The following is a 17,663-nucleotide window of genomic DNA, read 5'->3' as shown; positions in this document are numbered from 1 at the left end:
CTCTTTTTCAGTTCAGGTCGCAATTTCTGGGCCGTGATCTCAGGATCTTGAGATTGAGCCTGGGGTCAGGCTTCAAGTTCAGTGTTGGGTCTGCTTAGAATTCTTTCTCCTTCTCCCTCTTTCCCTCCCACTTGTGCTCTCTCTCTCTCTCTCTCTCTCTCTCTCTAAAATAAGTAAATAAATCCTTTAAAAAAAAAAAAACACACACACAGACAGATTGCTCCCTGGGCACAAACAATTAGAGGAAATGCACACACATGCTGTGCACGCAGTGCACTGATAAAACTAATAATAAAAGAACAGAAAAAAAAGCAAAATAATATTTTGCTAGAGATGGGCTGTAAGTTTTATTCTGAGTCATGTAGCAGTCAGTGGAAAGGAAAGAGTATGATCCTCATTGTCTGTCACTAAAAAACTACTGTTGCTCTGGAAAGGGAGACTCATCTTTGGTCCTCAGCCCCAAAGGAAGTTTCTCCCTTGGGCTCTCAGAGAGAGGGACCACCTAATCTATGGAGCAATATCCTCAGTCCTAGCAAAAATTGGTTTTCTCATTGATTGATTAATTATCTAAAAATCTGGCTCAGTGGGTGTGAGGTGCTGGGCATTATTCTCATCACTGGGGATTTGACAGTGAACGAAATAAATACCTCATTCCACGATTTCTCTCCCTAAGAATGGCACAGTTGGGAGGATTTTGTTTTCTAAATGCATTGATTATTTATCAGTCTGGATAGTTTTATAGCAGTGAAATCAGCAAATTCCAGAGACCTGGTAAGACATGGCAAAGCTCACTGTTGGCAGGGTCCAGTGGGGACGAACTGCACTAGAATCTTTGAGTCTATGCTTTAGCTTTCCCACTCTCCGGTGCAGAAATAGGCTTTTTTTGCCAAACTCACATATGCCCCTTTCATTTCTCAACTCTGTAACCATCTTGTTTTAGGTGAGACTTACAGGGTGTCCAGATGAACCCATGTGGTGGACACAGGGCTAGTAGGGTACTGTATTTTATATCTCATCACCCTCACCATCATTCTGTGAGATAAGGAAAATGAGACCCAGAGAATGGGAGTAACTTGCCCAAGACTCTGTAGCTAATAAATGGGAGAATTACCGCTGCTTCCCATCATCCTGTCTTCAAATCACAGTGATTACCATCCAACCCAAAACCACTCAATCATGACCAAATGATGCAAGTTCAGCCCAAGACTGGACTCTCATACCTCCTATGCTAGCAGCTGGACACAGGTCAAGCCATCTTACACTTCCAAAGAAAGAGTAACTCTTTTCTCAGCCAGCTTTGACTTAGCATAGTGTGACCTGCCTTGTGATTATTTTTGGTTCCCTAGATGGGCTGAGCCAGAAGGCCATGATCCAAAGCAGGTCAAGGCACTTCCTACACTGAATGAGAAATTGTTCTAGATGATCTCTTTGGGACTTTTCAACACAGAGATGATTTGATTATTCTGTGAATAAGATGGTGACCACAGGCACGCCAACAGAGAGTGATCTTACTGATCTGGAAAATGGAGAGCTCAGTGTGGACCAACTTTTCAGGCAGATGTATAGGTGTGAATACTTTCGGTTTCAAATGTATGTTGTAACCTAGTGAGATGGAAGTCTGGATGTGGTTAAAACATAAGATCTTTATTGCAGTCTTTCTCTCTCTCTCTCTTTCCTTTTTTTTTGAGAGAGAGAGACTGAGAGAGTGTGCACATGCACATGGCAAGTGGGAGGGTGTGGGGGGGTTGCAGAGAGAGAATTTTAAGCAAGTTCCACAGCCAGTGGAGGAGCCTGACCAGGGTCAAGGGTGCGGGGAGGCTGGGACAGGACCACTCAATCTCAGGATCCTGATATCATGACCTGAGCCGAAATCAAGAGTCCAACACTTAACCAATTGAGCCACACAAGCACCCTGGCTTTTTTTTTTTTCTTCCCCCTTAAGGAAAAGCATATAACATATTTAATAAATATCAAAAAAACAAAAAACACACTTAAGATCTTCTTGGTGTTTGGCTATCCTTGTGGAGTTAAGTTCATCTCCCTAAGCATCAACTCACTCATTAGCATATGGAAAGGGTTAAAGTAGATGAACTTCAAGATCTCTTCCCATTCTGTATCCTAGAATTGCATGGTTTTATTCTGCCTGTCCCTTTCTACCACCCTCTCCACCTTCCTGCCTCCCCCTACTTGCCTGCCCTCTACCATGAAACATGTTGTCAAGATGACATCGTTGATTAAAATCAGCCCAAATAAAGACATTAATAGCCACATGTGACTAGTTAAATTTACATAAATAAATTTAATAAAGAAAGAGTTTTGCTCTAAACCTCCAGAAACCCTTCTTGTATTTTACTGATTAGTTCATCACTCTCTCCAGGGCAATTTATGGATATGAACATGCCCCAGAATTTTAAACATTTATGCAGCTGCAAAAAAGATGGTCTGCCTTTATCAATATTAACGAGAGACCACAAATTATACTTTGAGCTTTCCCCAAAGCAACCCAAAGGGTACAAATTGACATGTTTATCTGTATCTATGGATGGAAGATAAGCACTGGACTCAGAAACAATAGAACAGTCTTGTTTGAGCTTCGGAATAGTTGTGTTACCTTGTGAATATAATTTAATCTCTACTGACTCTCAGGTATTGTCATTTGTAAATCCGATAGAACATCCCCCTTGTCCTATGTCTATGGGAACATTAAGAGAGATGTTTGGGTAAAATAAGGTAAAAATAGAGAAGGAGGCCAACCATAAAAGAGGTTTTACAGTTAAGAGAACAAACTGAGGGTTCTTGGAGGGGAGAAGGCCGGGAGGAATGGGCTAGATGGGTGACGGGCCGTAAAGAGGGAGCTTGTTGGGATGAGCACTGGGTTTTATATATTGGTGATAAATCGCTAAATTCCATTCTTGACAGCAATACTACACTATATGTCAACTGATCTGAATTTAAATAAAATAAAATAACATTTTATAAAATTAAAAATAAAGAGAAAAAGAGATGCTCAGGAGAGAGCCTATCCAGTGCTGCTCAGAGTAGGTATCTGAGTGTGTGTGACCGCAGTCAAAGTCGTGACTCTTATTTTCAGGAAGCTCCTGACCTCCTTTTTCTGTCTTCCTCGTGGTTCTCTCTGTCAGCCTGTGATTCTCTACGACACACCACACTCACAAACACACTGTGGCACAAACACCATACAAAGAAGCTTGGACCTCAGTGCTGGTTTGGAGATGCTGGCATCTGCGTCCTCATTTAAACAGCGTTCTTTCTCATAATTCAGTTGGCTAGACTTTAATTGGTGCAGCCCTTTCTTTATCACTCTATTACCCTCCCTTCGCAGCTCTTGAGTGGCCGACTTATCTATTTCTTGGCCTCTTTATCAAATTTCCCTGCCCTGTGGACTCCTTCTTCAAGGTCTGGCCGTAGATATTCACCAGCTCTGAAAGCAGGCTGGCAAATGAATGGTTGCTAAGGGGATTCTCAGAGTTGTAGTTGATTATAATCTATTTTATTATACCTAGAAGCAGCTGTGTTTCCACTGGGGCTCTCCATTCCCCATACAAACACATTATATCCTCCTCAATGAGCAGCATTAAAAGCAGTATGGGGAATTAAAATTCGTGTAGCTCTTACAGATATTATTACTGTTTACATTTTAGGTGAGCCTGACTCCCTTCACAACCCCCCACCTTGGTATAACTAGCTTCTACATCTTTTTCATCCCTATTAAACAGTGTGGTATTCCAACCCTTAATCCATCTCAATGTGAAGGGTGGAAATGTTCATTTGTGTATCCCCAACATCTGGTATAATACTAACACATAGGATGCTGTTGAGGGCGGAGGCAGGAAGATGAAGAGAGAGTAAAGAATAGAAAAGAATTAAAAAATGCTTGAGTTGCAAAATGACTCACTCAAAATCAGAAGCACTAAGTGAAGGGGTCAAAAGAGTAATTCGGCACCAAACTCCTTAATGAGAGCCTGGGTTCTGCCCTATTTTCCTCTAGGTTTGGCAAATTTTTGTAGGAGGGTTTAGACCCAGAAAGGATCTTTTTACTGGATAGAGTCTATTCAACCCAACATGCAAACACTGAACACACCCTTGGCCTGGACACTGTGCTTCACTCTGGGAAGGCACTCGTACCCCAGATGTTGGCCCCACCCTCTGAGAGGTGAGTCGTAGTGAAAGTCATGCAAAACCACACACATTTTTAATATAATGCAGAATGTACAATAGATATTCTGTGTGCATCTGATACAGAGGTAGCACTATAGATGTTTAACCTATCATGAGATCCCTTATGGAGGGCACGTTTAAGGTGTGGTATAAAGAGTTGTTAAGGCCCATCCAAGAAGATAAAGGGAATGCGGGTGGTGGGAAGGAGAAGGAGGGACACTTGATGCTGGGGAAACAGCAGGACAGTCAAGGAAAAGTGGAAACATTGTTGGATGGGGAAGACAACATTCTTAGAGCATAGACACATGTGAGAAAGTGGCTGGAATGCTACAGAAGGAAGGAGGGGCACTCCAGAGAGAGGCTGGGTATTATGTGTCTGCACCAAGACAGACTGTTCCTGCTCAGCTCTGATGGAGGAAATCTGAGGCAGAAAATGAGTTCCTTGGGAAATGGAAACTCACTGCATTATCCATTCAGTTTTCCACATTGTAACACAGATCACACGTACAATCACAAGGTTCCCATTAGGCTTTCTGCAAGCTGTCGAGGTAGGTCTCTTTCTGTTTCATTCCTGAGCACTTGGACAGAGAACACTTACAAATAATAATGATAATCTGTTACAACTTAACAATGCATTTTACACAAGGAACGGCATTTGATAAAATGCTTTTGAGACTGGTTTATGTCTATAAATGTACATACATAGTGTTACATCTATATGTAACTTACAAAGGGTTAGCATTACATATTATGTGTTTATGCATATATATTATTAATATTATTATAGTAACTAATACTGGTACATGTAAAAATCTTATTATATGAATACTTATCTTGCAGGATGGCCATGAATTTTAGCAATATATAAATGTTCTGTTACTACAAGGTGACATTTATCTAAAAATAATAGTTTTTACAGGGCACGTAATATCATATCTATTGCCAAAAATCACTTCATATATAAGCAGTTACAGTGACCAGCACTTAATAAGCCTCTACAAACATGCCAGACACTGTATAAGGGGTAGACACTTTCACATTTTATAAATATATGTTTGAAAAGGTTTGTCAGCAGTAATGTTATTACTGTCATTATCCCTGCAAATAAGGATACTGAAGACTACAGGAATAAAAGGACTTGCCTAAAATTATATATCTGGTAAGAGGGAAGAACTAGGATTTGAACCAAGGAAGGCTGGCCCCAAGTTGATGCCTTCAATGGCGTTGTGAACAGCAGAAACAGAGCTGGTGAATTTCATCTGCCACCATCCGATGGTCCTCAGCAGGTGGGCAGCTGGTTGGGTCGTGGCGCTAACAGCCCAGGTTGCTTTGCTTCCAGCTCAGAGCAGATCTTCAGAAGGTCAATGACAAGTATATTTCTTTAAAAGTCTCCAGTGTCTATAGATCCAGTGGGCTGTTTTCCCTTGGGTCATGCACAACCGAGGATGTGTCCTAACACCCTCCCTTCATACCTCCAGGGTCACTTAAATAGACAATGTGCAATGACATTCTCTTGTAGAGCAAGGCAGGCAGAGCTCAGAGAACCACGTGACTCCCCCACTATCTTCCCACTCCTGTCTACTTGCCACATGCCGCACTAGAAGAGACTGTTTATCCTTGGCCAGTTTCCATGGCAACCGCTTCTCCCATAGTACTATCTTTTTCTTAGTGGAATTGCTGAAAGAATAAAAATATATGAAAAATAATTAGGAGTTTTCATTGCACGCTTTCTCCAGAGTGCGGCAAGGAGGGACAGGGGTAGAAGGTGAAGGAGGTAGGACTGTCACGGGGAATCAGGGAGCTGTGGCCAAGGTGATTAATACAAAAGGAGTAATCTCATAGAAAAAGTGGAGTGTAATTGCCTGTCTCCACTGTGGGAATACATGCATTCTCATTTTTACTCATGGATGCTTATAAGAAGTAAGTGAAAGAGCTTATACACCTTGTATCTTAGTCCTGGACAAGGTTCTACTCAGATTAATGAAATTAAAGTGTCCAAGGAACTAGCTGCTGATAGCTGTTGAACTGACAAGAAACTACGATACCCTTGTTCAGTGGTTGGTCGATAAGGCACGGCTTCCCTTGACAGTCTAAACTCTTAGGCAGTAAAAGCTTCTTTGGAGAGCCTTTGGGAACAAGATGTGGTAAGAGTGATCCCTGGACTGGGAATCAGGACACCTGCTTTCTCTCCTCAGCCCAATCATTTAACTAGTTCTGTGATCTAGACCAATATCACCTTCTATAAAACAAGAGGTTTGGATGTGATGGCTCCAGCAAGCTCTGAAAGTCTTGAAGCCTATAGATTTGTGAGTTCTGGAGAGATATGTCGGTTAGCATGGAAAGAAAAAGTAAGCAGGAAGGGCCCGTAACAAGGAGAAGAATGCCGACTAGTAGCTGACCAGGCTTTTGTCTTGGACACTGTGCTCTGTGTTTCCATGTATTATCTCACTAAATCCTGATGATGATATTATGAGGGGAGCAAACCTTTTTCCCATTTTGCAGATGAAGAAGCTGAGGATTCAAGAGATGCAGCCCAGTGCTGTTATGGCAGAGCTGGCCCCCAAACCCAAACCTGTTTCACTCCAGTGTAGACACAGGAATGCATCCTAACCTGGCCATGAGAGAGAAAATATTAACAGCCTCCTCCAATCTCCCTGAACACATGTGCATAGTTTCCTACATTTTGTTTATCCCCAAACCTCATACACTGAAGAAAAACAAAAGCATGCCATTGCAGGGAACAAGAGACCAGGCAGGATGTTTTTCTGCATCTTTTTTTCATGTGCAGTTAGGAAGTCCCTGGAGATATGTACCTGTGAGAGCAGAACCTGGAAATCAGTGGAACCCAGCTCAAGCTCAATCTATATTTTCCCCAGTTCTGTACCCCTTCCTCCAGCTTTCATCACCTGAAGACAAAGAGATAGTACATGCAGCGTCCTCTGAAAGATGGTAAGCTTTTTTGAGGATTGAGTTCCCATGACCTTAGCCTCTAGAACAGAGCTTGACACATCAATAATATTTGAATAAAGGATTAATGTCCCCTATCTGTTATTTTTGTTTCTAAGCTACTGATCTTAGTCAATTCATTCTGGCCTCCAATTTATTGCACTAATAGTTCTCGCTGGTGTAAAAACCAGTCTGAATACTTTCACAATACTGCTATCTGTGCCTACGGTGAAGTTCTTCGGAACCGGACATGAGCTGTAATCATCAATATTATTAAAGCACTTATTTCTTAGACTGGAACAGGGATAGGTAGGAATGCATAGGAAACGCCACAAAGTCACTTCCTGATCAATGGCTCTAAGTGATGCGGAAAATGGGTGACAAAGTGTAGCCCGGTACATGTTAACAAATGACACAGGAAACCAGACCGACTTAGCTCTTATATGCTTGTTGTTTAAATTAACATAAATTGAAAGGCACAGAACAGATGCATTTAGTAAGGAATTGAATACTACACAAGGTAAGAAGGCAAGAAGGAAGCAAACAATGAAGAAGCGAATTCTTGACATTCATTCAAGCTTCCAGATGCAGACAAATTATCCTCCAAGGTACCCAAAGATCTTGCTGATATAAGTACAAAGGAATTGCAAGTTATCTTGTAGAATCGTGGAGAAGGAGTAAGTGTCAAGAAAGTGGAAATGGACAAGTGTTTCCCCCATTCTGAAAAGGTTAAAAAAAAAGGTTACAGAACTAACAGCTGACGTCTTTCATCAGTCCCAGAAAAAATTCTGGATTATACAAAATACATGCAGTTATAATACATTGAACCAAGTAGGGATCCCAAAGAGCCTGTATAAATTCACTAGGAAGAACTTAAGCTTTTATTTTCCAGTTTGATAAAGTCACTGAGATATTTATATAGAGGAAAGACAGAACTGGGGCACCTGGGTGGCTCAAGTCAGTTAACTGTCTGCCTTTGGCTCAGGTCACTGATCCCAGGGTCCTGGGATCAAGCCCCACGTCAGGCTCCTGGCTCAGCAGGGAGCCTGCCTGCTTCTCTCTCTGCCGGACTGCCCTGCTCCTGTTATCCCTCTCTCTGACAGATAAATAAAATCCTTAAAAAGGAGAAGAAGAAGGAGAAGGAGAAAGAAACTTGTACTGCTGTTATCAGCAATATATGTGGAAGGTCTTTCCTTATGGTCTTATGTACATGCTAGAAAACTGTACAACTATATACAGTGGATTATAGATGTACTGTTATCCTCAGAAAGATCAGGAAGACCCAGGAATCCTGGGTTCAAATCTTGGCTTTGACTTTTATAACTGTGCCACCTAGAGAAATGCTTCAACCTCTCTGAACCTCATTTATAAAGTGAGTGACCAGTGTTTTTCACAAGCTATTTGGATAATTCAGTTTGATTTTATATTGTGGATTAATTCAGAAGTCAGTTAAGTGGGGATCAAAGTTGCCTGTTTAGCATGGCTAAAACTGAGTTGGAGACTGTGGCTTAAGCTTTTACCAGAGTCAAGGTTCCTACTATAATTCCCAAGAGGGGCACCTGGGCAGCTCAGTCAGGGGAGCATACAACTATTGACCTCAGCTCATGTCTTGATCTCAGGGTGGTGAGTTCAAATTCTGCATCGGTGGCCCCACGCTGAGTGCACAGCCTCATTCCTGAGGAACAGACATCTCTGTGGAACCCTGGCCCCCTCATAACAGGTTAGAGTAGAGCTCGGAGGAATTGAGAATGTATGAGTCTCACTAGCAAGCTACTCTGCAAAGTAAGGGAAGGAAGAAGGCCCTGTAATGCACACTTGATACCTTACTAGTCTCACAAACCCTTTAGAAGACTCCTCCTCCTGGTGAGAGAAATGAGAGCAGGAGTGGAGGGAAGGGCTGAAGCTACCTCCAAGAGGACAGTGCAGAGTCTGTATTATGGATCTAAGCAGAAGTTCTGGAGAGAGAAGAAAATATTTGCTCCCACACTAAAGGACAAGAAATAGAAAGCTAGTTGTAGGATGTTACAGTGTTCTAGGCTGGGCATGGAGCTTTGCTGGTCGATGTAGTCTATGCGAAAAAGAAAAGAGGTTGTTCAGCTCAATATTCTACTAGAACAAATAAAGTCACAAAATATGCTTGTCTGCTCCCTCGTATTGCAAAGATTCAAGGCAGCCAAGGTTTAAAACAAGTCAGCTCATGGATAGTGAAAAGAACTTTGCAAAGAATATATGCATTTTCAGCTTTTATCTGATTGTCTTACCCATGGTGGTGGATCAATATTGGCCATTGACTGCCGGTATGCAAGTGCCCCACATCTTAAAATGTTCACTTCCCTTAATAGTTGTGCTCTAGAATACTGAGCTAGAAGGCATCATTCAGAAAGCAGAGCATTTGGGAGAGCTGCTTTATGCTAGAATAGCCAAGTAGTGTAACTTCAGATACTCCCTAACATATCATTATTTTAATATCATTGTCATTATGCTGCTGCCTTAAATGAGATTTTGCCGCAGCTGGCTTTTTTCATGTGTTGTTTTGGGTTATAATAGAATATAGTAGCTTCCAAAGAGAAAAAAGAAAAAAGAAAAAAAAAAGAAATCAATATACACTGCTAAAAATACCTTGGAGTTATCCCAGCTTGCAGTTCTGCCGGCCCTAAAAAGGAAAGAAAGATCAGTGGAGATAAGTTTTCAGGCTCTGGCATTTAGGATTCTATTTGATGATTTCCAAATCAATGCACCAGAAATGTCTCCAACATCTTACTTGTCAGGACGGCTCTCCTACCCTGTTCTTCAGTATCACAAAAGCCGTGCTAAAAATCAGTCCTGATCAGTTCTACTGGGCATTTCTCCACATCACTCCCACATCAGATTCTTGCTCACCAGCCTGGGTGAGGTAAAGTCCAATGGAATGGGTGTGTACAATGTGTGTTGGAGACTGGGGAGGCACGTATGCACTTAGTTTTCCCAGAAGCTCTATTTCAAAAATTAGGGGAGTCTGGGAATAATGCCAAAAGAAGGAAAAAAAAAAAAAACCCTCCTTTTCTCAGTCTCCATCCAGGCCATGAAGAACTTTGTGCCTTGGGACTGGTCCAAGCTGCTCTCTGGCTTATGCCATTTTCTCAAACCGGAGAATGTGTTTTCTGGTAAATATCCCTTCATGACTGCTGATGGGAGAAACTGGAAGCGGACAGAAGTTGATAGCAAATTTAATATGATTTAGCTTAAAAAGCATTTACTAAAGACTTTCCTGGTGTCCAGCACTTTCTCAGACCCTGTGGGGGACATAAAAAATCAATAAGACATTCATTCCCTTACCATCAGCCTAACATGCAAATAGCAACAGAGTATGAACCTTGGGCGAGTTTGTGGCAGGAATTCAAAGGAGACTCTGTCATGGACACCATTTGGCTTGGCTTTTTGAGAAAGTAGCAGGTGCACTGGGACTCTAAGGATGGGTAGGGTTCAAATTTATTGAGAACCATCATGTGAGGCATGTGGACAAGCAAGTCACAGTCCTTCTTGGAGAACTTGAGCAGCCTAGGGTCTGGACTTGCTGTTTGGGATTATTTAGGGCAGTTGCTTAAATGCCATTTTGAGCCAGAGTTGAATATCAGTTTAACAAATGAGCTCTGAAATCAGCTTAGGTTGAATCTTTAAACCTGAGTTCTCTCCTACAATCTAGGGTAATTTGCATGACCATTTTCAAACTGAAGTTCCTGAAACGGGTAAATAATACATACTACATGAGGTGGTACTGGAGATAAAATGTTTCAATTCATTCATTCTACCAATACTCCTGATGCCATCTTTGTAGCAGGTACACAACTTCCAAAGTTCTAGGCACTGAAGAATAAGTACACACAAATGGACAAAAACGGTTCTGTAAATAGTCCACAATGGGATAATCAGTAAATGACAGATTTTAATTCAATGCTTCAAGCTTTGTGGGAGAGGAACTGAAGAGGTAGGAATTGTCTTAAGGAATAGATGGAGAGGAGAAGGGAGTTGGAGGAAATTGGAAGGGGAGATGAACCATGAGAGACTATGGACTCTGAAAAACAATCTGAGGGTTTCGAAGGGGCCGGGGATGGGAGTTTGGGGGAGCCAGGTGGTGGGTATTATGGAGGGCACGGATTGCATAGAGCACTGGGTGTGGTGCATAAACAATGAATTCTGTTACACTGAAAAGAAATTAAAAAAAAAAAAAAAAAGGAGTATAGACTTGCCCTGGGTGAATGGAAGTGGAGTGGTCAGAGAGCTCAAAGGCAGAAAGACCAGCTAAGAAGTTATTGCAACAACCACACAATGAGAGTCAACTAGGGTGGGGGCCATGCACAAGAACATTGACGAGGGGTGGAGCTCAATATGGCACCTTCTCCCCTAGAATTTTATGCTAACATATCCAGGAATAGTTTAGAGCTCATGGTTTAACTCATCACAAAAGAGTCATCACTAGACTTTCCACTGAGTATATATTAAGGCATCCTGACCTTTATTTACTTCTGAGAACAGCAGTTTTCCCAGGATCCCAGTTGGGAAAGAGGCTTATAAATAAACCATTTTGCTTGTTCACTGAACTAGACTGTCATTCGCAGTGATGTGCTGACTCAGGTGATGCTGAGTGAGTTGGAATGTTAACATGAAGGTCTTTGAGGGGAAAAGAAACAGCCCTGCTCTTCCCCTGAAGTTGGAGGAAGTAAAACTGAGAAGGCTGTGGTTTCGGCTCATTAAACAATCTCCAGTGTATTCATCAAATGCCTCGTCAAGAGTTTTATTATCGACAAAGGGATTCTCTTCTCTCTAATTGTATATACCTTAGAGTCTAGGAAATTGCCTGTTCTAAAGGTAAATAAAACACGAGATCGCCTACCTCTCTGCAAAACACAGGACTTCTTGATTTTAAGTCATAAGCTTACCTGGAGGAAAAAAGCAACAATAGTAGCAATATACCAGTGTCTTCAGGATTGTTACTCTATGCGGAAGCCCTTGCCATTTGTTCTGTGTGTTATACACATCTGAATTAATCAACTCAATTAACAATGTATGGAGGACCTACTATGTGCCTTCTGTGATGTGCCCCAGAAACTTAACTAGGAATAAGAGAGGAAAGACCAACACCATCTTAAAGTAGAAACTCACAAGAAATCGCTAAACCAGACATTCTCACCAGAATACTGATAAGAGCATGACCAGAGCCCATTCTCTGTCTGTGAGTCCCTCCCTCTTCCAATATCCTGGAAATCCTCCAGGAAAAGGACTGACTCTTGACCCCCTTCCTATATTTTTCCAGTCAGGACCTCCCTCCCTTTTTTGACTTCATCATCTTTTTGCTCTTTTTGGTCATTTTTTTGTTTATTCTCATCAATACCAACAAATCTCTTTCCATCTTACCTCCCACAAGCCCACTTTGCCAGGGAGCTCAGTCATGTAGCTTGCAGAAGCAACAGAATGGGGAGCTCCTTGGGTGCTCAGTTGTTAAGCGCCTGCTTTTGGCTCAGGTCATGATCCCAGAGTCCTGGGATCGAGCCCCACATCGGGCTCCCTGCTCCACGAGAAGCCTGCTTCTCCCTCTCCCCCTTCCCTGCTTGTGTTCCCTCTCTTGCTGTGTCTCTCTCTGTCAAATAAATGAGTAAAATCTTCTAAAAAATAAAAAATAAATAAACAAACAACAGAATGAGCACTGGCCTGGGGTCAGAGCGCCTGGGTTCAGATCTTGGATCTGACCTTTATTATCTGTGCAATCTTGAGAAATATCTTGAAATTCTCTGAGCCTCATCTGTAGAATGAGTGAACAGTGGTTCACAAGCTAGTGTGATAATTCAAAATGATGATAAGTAGGTTTAAAGATATCCATATATACACAATATATAGAAGGATGTATATATCGATATTAAAATCTACATGTATACATATGGACATGTTAATATATACATATAAATTGATGACGTAGACATTGCAATTATCTTAATATAGTATTAATTTGTCTATTTATCATTCTGGTTTTTGCCACAAAATGGCAAGCTCTGGGGTGCCTGGGTAACTCAGCTGGTTAGGCACCTGCCTTCAGCTCAGGTCATCTCCCTCTCCCCTGCTTGTGCTCTCTCTTGCTATCTCTGTCTCTCTCTTGCTCACAAATAACTAAATAAAATTTTTTAAAAACAAAAAAATCTTTTAAAAAAAATGACAAGCTCCATCAGGAAAGAAAATTGTTCGACCTTGCTATTTTCCCATCCTCAATGCCTAGAACAGTCTAGAACATGGCAGGTATTTAATAAATATACTTGTAAGAGTGAACGGATGCATTGTTGATGCTCAATAAATATTTGTTTCTTTCTGAGCTTCCAGCAAATGGGGACTTTTTTCTTTTTCTTTTTCTTTTCTTTTTTTTTTTTCTTCTGATCCCCAGCTGAGACTTATTGGGAGAAAAGTGCATAATCGTGCTAATTGACTTCATAACAAATTTATGATTTCTAATCTTTGCCAGACTCTAAGTGTTTCTTGATAATCCTTTAACATGGATTGGCTCAATTTTTATTCTTTCTTTTTTTTTTCTTTTTTCCAAAGCAGCTGTTGCTAAGCATCACCTTCTCCCTTCCCTTCTGCGGCTCTCCGTCCAGTTCACTCTCTCTTCCATCCATCTGCAGAGAAAAGGAAGAGCCCCATGACTTCAATTAGCCCTTCCTGGCCCTCCTGCCTCGTTATGGCTGATTTTATGAGTGAGACTGATTGGGTGAAGGGTTGTCTGGAGAGCAGGTAAGACATTATTTCTGGGTGTGTGGGGGGATGTTTCTGGAACAGATTAGCATCTGAAGCAGAGGACTGGGAAAAGTCACACCAGTGTGGCAGAGAAAGGGTGAATTTGTTCTCTGTTGGGTCTGGAACATGCATCTTCTCCTACCCTCAAACTTTAGTGCCCCTGGCTCTCAGGCCTTTAGACTGGGACTGAGTGACACAACCAGTCTTCCTGGGTTTCCAGCTTGAGGACGGCAGACTGTGGGACTTCTCAGCCTCTGCAATCTTGTGAGTCAATTCCTATAGTAAATGTCCTCCTATCTATATCTATATCTATATCTATATCTATATTTATATCTATATCTATATTTATATCTATATCTATATTATCTACATCTGCATCTATATCCTGTTGGTTCCAGAACTTCCTCCAACTCTCTCCTACCTCCTGTTTCTCTCTTTCCCCTCAGTCTATGTGAAAGTGTCCTCTCTACTAATCTCTGACAGAATTCTCCAAGGGGATTGATTAACTCCTATCAGCTTCACATGTGTAAAGGGTAACACAAAGGCAGACTAAAAAAAGACAGAATGAGGGGCGCCTGGGTGGCTCAGTGGGTTAAACCGCTGCCCTCGGCTCAGGTCATGATCTCAGGGTCCTGGGATCAAGGCCCGCATCGGGCTCTCTGTTCAGCAGGGAGCCTGCTTCCCTCTCTCTCTCTTTCTGTCTGCCTCTCTGTCTACTTGTGATCTCTGTCTGTCAAATAAATAAATAAAATCTTAAAAAAAAAAGACAGAATGAATGATAACTTATTAAGGCTGAATACAAAATTTGTAGGTGACAATGCCCAAGGCCTAAGGGTATAAAGAATGTTCTTACCTAGGCTTTTCTTCTCCACAGCTCGTAACCCACAGGTTCTGGCAATACTATCTTAGATTTGCATAGGCTATTAACATGATGTTTGCAAAGCACCGAACCACATGACAATCCTTTAAAAACTGAGGAACAGGTATTAGTACCCCCAGGTCATAATTGATGAAACAGAGGCTCAGAGAACTGAATTGATTTGTCCAAAGACACAAACTTCTAACTTTCACAGTGGCAAGTGGATACCACATCTTCGTACTAGAAATCCCAAGCTTTCTCCACGGGGACCCTCTGACCTCTGTTGGTCTAAGCCCACATCACAGACCCACAGACACCTAGATTATGCTCCAGATTTTACTCTAGCTCTGTCTTCTTTGACAGGGCATCTAAAGGGCTCTGATTCTCAATACATCTCATGTAATGATAAAGCATACCATCTCAGGGGGAGCCAGGTACCTTGCCTGAGTTTTGAAGTAGTGGTGCAATTTTTCCATGGCCATCAAAGGTAGCACAGCAGGAATTATTTCTAGGAATGGCCCCCAGAATCCAATGCCTGAATGCCCAGAACTTGTAAAGTATTTGTGGGATGGTGTTATGTTATATGGCTCAGTTGACCTGAAAGAGAGGTTATCCAGGTGGTTCTAATCTAATCACATGAAGCTTTAAAAAATAAAAAATTTAAAAAAAAAAAACTAGGTCTTTTGTAACTCTTATGTAAATTAAGAGTCCAATAAATATTTGTTGAATATAAAAAAAAAAAAAGAAGAGAACTTTACACAGGTGGTTGCAGATGAGAAAGAAGGATTTCAACCACGAGGAAGAACTGACGTGCTTTTGTCTGAAGATGGAAGGGGCCACATGAGGAAGAGTGTGGGCAGCTTCTAAGAGCAAACAGCATTCTCTGGCTGACAGACAGCAAGGAGACAGGGACCGCCATCTCACACCTGCAAGGAAGCAAACTCTGCCCACACCTGAATGAGTCTGAGAGCAGCTTCTCCCCGACCATTTCCAGGTAGGAGTACAGCTGGTCCACACCTTCATGCCAGCCTGTGATGCCTTGAGTAGAGTCCCGCTTAGCCTGCCCACAACTCCTGACCAAGAAACTTCATGGTAACAAATGAGCAGTGCATTAAAATGTGAAGTCTTTGACCATTTGTTTTGGCAGTGGTAGAAACTGGATATAGGCAGGAATCAATCAGCCAACATGCTCTTCACCCTGGAGCTGAGCCCTCCACGGAGTGATGCTGGGGGCTGGGTGAAAGGACTAGAAAGAAATGTCTGAGACAGACACCGCAAAATCGAGACCTCCAGGTAGGCACCTTGAAGATATAACTACTGTTATTTTGATGTGACATTTGTAGAAATATTTTTAATTTCTACTGAGGGTAAATGAGTTTCCAGGGGAGAGTGTTAGGAACATCAATTCTGTAGTCAGCTATGCCTTGCCACCACTGACCAGCTGGGTAGCCTTCAATAAAACACTTGACCTTGGGAAGCCTCATTCTCTGTATCTGTGAAATGGGGAGTGACAGCACCAAAGTTAGCAGTCTGTGGTGAGGGTTAAATGAGAGAATGTTTCTGAAGCATTTCCTTCGACACCTGGCACTTATTAAGTGCTAAATAAATGGTTATAATTATAATTATAATTATTCATGTATTCATTCCAAAAGTATGTATTAATCATCTGCTCTATGCCAAGCATTGCTAGGCAATGTGAGAACACAAATATGAATAAGGAAGAGTCTCCACCCGCAAAAAAACTCTCCACGTAATGTGTCCATATGTATCCCTTTCATTTATTCATATATGTAAATTTTCCTGTGTGTGCATATGTGTGTGTGTGTGTGTGTGTGTGGTGTGTGTGGGGGGGGGGGGTGTGGGCGTGGTGTGAAAGCTGTATTCTCCAAAACCAGCAAAGAACAAAGTACTGCATTCAAACGTACAGGGAAGGTGGGGGGTGCAGCCATCCATCTATCTCCCCCTCAGAGGTAGGTGACCCTGGGACTGTTAAATCACTTCAGAGGGGCAGAGCAGGCGGTCCCGGCACAGCCTTCCCTCACCCACCCCAACCTCGCACAGAGAGGGACGTTGTGCCTTACACAGGCTGACAGGCAGGCGTCAGAAAAAGGGTTCCCCAGGCCAGAGAATTTCGCCCAGTGCGACCCTCCGACCAGGGAAGCAGACCCATCCATCAGCTTGACTGTCTGGAAGTCCCAAGAGCTCCTTGAAACAGACCCATTAGCTGAGCGGATAAATATTTACTCTGGGCTCATCTGAATAACCCAGAAGAAGGACTCTGTTTTTTATCAGTAATAAAAAACACTCCCACCTAAGCTTGAATTTAGAGCTTTTTGTCTTTAAATCTTCGCTGCCTTGAACTACTCCAAGTCCTATGAGAGACCAGATTAGGGTTTCCCCTTGGCCTCCGAGCTGGCCGGGGAGGGGGTGCATAGGAGCATAAAGGGAAACGTGTCCTTTCACTGAGCAAAGTATGTGTGGCCTCCGTCTGGGTCCTGCCACACAGGTAACCGAAATATTTGCCCTTGGGAGAGAAGGTGCAGAATGTGCTCTTAAAACGCTCCAACCGGTGAAATAAGAGATTTTAGATAAACAGCTTTCGAGGGACCCCATTTCCTGAGCTATGCTTTGATCACATGACAACAGCACCAGTGAAAACACTTTTGTTAACCTTTCAAGGGAGACGTTTGAGAAAGAGCGCTGGCCTGGGTCATAGAGGGGAGAGTACGGATTCGGCGGAGGCCGGAGAGGAGAAGGGGGCTGGGATGGAGGAGTCTGGAGAAGGATGGCAGCTTTTCACAGCAAACCTGGGGCATGTCTTTCCTCTCCCCAGCCTCACTTTACCTCCAGGGACTCCCTGCCCCTGTCTCCTTTCTGGAAGCTAGACTGACCTGACAGATAGAGCTCTGACCATGGAAGCAAAGTA

Source organism: Mustela nivalis, assembly GCF_964662115.1.
Source record: "Mustela nivalis genome assembly, chromosome: 2".
Classification (NCBI taxonomy): domain Eukaryota; kingdom Metazoa; phylum Chordata; class Mammalia; order Carnivora; family Mustelidae; genus Mustela; species Mustela nivalis.
Note: the sequence above shows the minus strand (reverse complement) of the source record.